Below are 2,896 nucleotides of genomic sequence, written 5' to 3' on the forward strand. Positions count from 1 at the left end.
ACTGATCATTCAAAGGCAAAGGCACACAAAAAGTATAATTTATTTGTGTGTTTTTTTTTTTTGTTGTTGTTAAGGAACATATTATAGAACATTGAGACTTTAAGGAACATGGTTTCGTGACAACTTTTGAGGTATAAATTTACTGACTAATGTGAACAGTGTTGGGAATCTATAATCCCAATATGCCTCAATGTCAATTCATATCATGTCAGTATGTTCTGATTCGAAAATCTGGGAAACATCATTAAAAGATTTGGAGATAAGTTGATTCTTCTCTGTTTACCAGAACAGGAAGTAAGAAGAGAGCATGATATGGAACAGTCTTTATTGATGATTATACAGATTAACTTGCTAATAAAGATTGACTATATTTGTTAACAGAAAGGATTATGAAGGATTGAATATATTAGAGGCGAATTTTCAACACCATAGACATCTTATAAAGTAGGTGCATAGGCATAACATAATTAAGGGAATTATCAAACTAATTTTACCATAATGGATCTTAATTCATGTGTAGGATGTCTTTAATAGAGGAAACTTCAAGTACCCTATATAGCAAAAATGATAGTTCTCATTGGTAAAAAGACAAGATTTGTATAATTCAGGAAATAGCTAAATCTTTGCCCATTTATTGGGAATTCTTTGGAAAGATAAATGCAGAAAACTGAAACTTCAACTGACTCGATCCTCCAGACTTTATCTCATTTAATCTCATATTCATAGTCCCAGAGGCCAAACTCTAACGGCTTGAGATCATGAAACTGAGTATACAATCCATGATTGATTAAGCTCTATTTTTTTGATATCACACAAAATTTTTTAATTACACAGCAAAAGATACCAAAAAACTATTATACAGTCAAATGTAAACTTGGAAAATATTTTCAATACAAAAGGCACCCTGGCAATAATGGGTTCATCATACAAATATGAAATGCAAACTAACTGAAAGACAAATAATCAAAAACTGTGGCTAAAATAGACAGCATTTCATACAGGGAATGGCCAAATAGCCATTGTAATCAGAATGAGAAAAACAGAAATTCAATAAAATACTGTAACATTAATATGAATTAGTGAAGGAAATAGCCTCTAGTATCATAATTAGTATATTTCCTTTTAAATTAATTTATTTATTTGCCTGCATCTCATAAATTCAACAGTAGGAATATAGTAATTCTTCCCCCATATTTTCCCTCCAATCCACTCTCCTACCCCTCTATCTCTTTCCTTTCCTGTGTTCTATCCTGTTTCTCACTAAGATCTAGTTTCATTTAACTTTAAATACAGAGGATTAACTCTATTCTAGGTAAAGGGTTCAATGCTTAATCTGAGAGAGAAAAAGAAAAGGAAAGAAAAAAATAAGCCTTGTTCCTCAACAGTCCTAAAAAGGGTTGTTCAAAGTTATTGCATCTTGAAAGTGATTTTGCTTTTTTCCCTTACTCTTTTACCTTACTTCCTCTCCCTTCTCTACTTTTAACGACTTAATTGTTTTTAAAGGAGAATCTAAGAATGATCTATCTTTTGCGAGCTCTTACACATAACTATAACATGAAACATAAGAACATCATCCACTTAATACACTAAAAAGAAGTGATTCTTGAGAACAAGTTTTACCATTAAGTCACAAGATACAACTCTTTGGGGACAGAGGTCCTGCATATGAAGTTACTGCATAGTGACTCTTGTTTATTTTTTGGTTAACTCTCTTACGTATGAATTCAATGATCACCTGAGGCTCTTAAAATGAACTGCCTAGGCTATGAAAACCTTTTGGATCTAACAGATTGACAAGGCCATAAGCAAAGTGGGAGTTCTTTCCCACATTCATAGAAAAGTACATCCTTCTTTCGTGGCCGCTTTTTCCGCTGGGGTTTCACCCACAGAGGTCATTTATTTAGAACAATTTTTACCACAGTGACTTGGCTTTCCATGCCTGAAAGGCTCCCCTGGGCTTTTCAGCCAGACCAAAATGCCTTTGGGGATGATTCTGAGGTAAGAGTTTTACTTAAAGCAATTATCATTCTTTGAGTCTGCTGTATGGACTGTTTCCCATATTGAAGCCTTCACTCCTTTTTAATTCTGTCTACAATTATTTCCAAACACTTAGTTCTATTTATATGTTCACTTTAACACTTGATCCTATCTGTATGGTACCACTTAATCCTATCCATTTGATTTCTATAACACTCAAGCTGCTATTTTTACTAGCCAGTTCAAATGAATTTGGAAACACATGGCAAAATTTTAAACTGTATTCTTGCCCATTTCTTAACCAGATTGTTTTATTGTTGTTGAGATTATTGATCTCTTTATATATTGTGGTTATTAATCCTTTATCAGTTACATAGTTTGCAAATATTTTCTCCCATTCTGTCTTTTGCCTCTTCACTTTGCTAATTGTTTCTTTTGTAGTGAAGAAGCTTCTCAATTTGGTATAATCCCATTTCTCTATTTTGGCTTTGATTGTCTGAACCTCTGGGTTCTTTTCCAAGAACTCTTTGTCTATGCCAATGTCTTGTAGGGTTTACCCAGTGTTCTCTAATAATTTGATGTTGTTGGGTCATAGATTTAGGTCTTTAATTCATTTTCAGTGGATTTTAGTAAAGGAGTAAGGTAGGGGTCTTACTTAATGCTTCTGCATTTGATGATCCAGTTTTTTCAGCAGACTGTCTATGCTACAGGGATTAATTTTAGCTTCTTTGTGAATGATAAATTGGGGGCCGACGTTGTGGCTCACTTGGTTAATCCTCCGCCTGTGGCACCGGCATCCCATATGGGTGCCGTGTTCTAGTCCCAGTTGCTCCTCTTCCTGTCCAGCTCTCTGCTAGAGGATGGCCCAAGCTTGGGTCCCTGCACCCTCATGGGAGACCAGGAAGAAGCACCTGGCTCC

Source organism: Oryctolagus cuniculus, chromosome 3 (genome assembly GCF_051225735.1).
Source record: "Oryctolagus cuniculus isolate XC-2025 breed Fujian yellow rabbit chromosome 3, ASM5122573v1, whole genome shotgun sequence".
NCBI lineage: Eukaryota > Metazoa > Chordata > Mammalia > Lagomorpha > Leporidae > Oryctolagus > Oryctolagus cuniculus.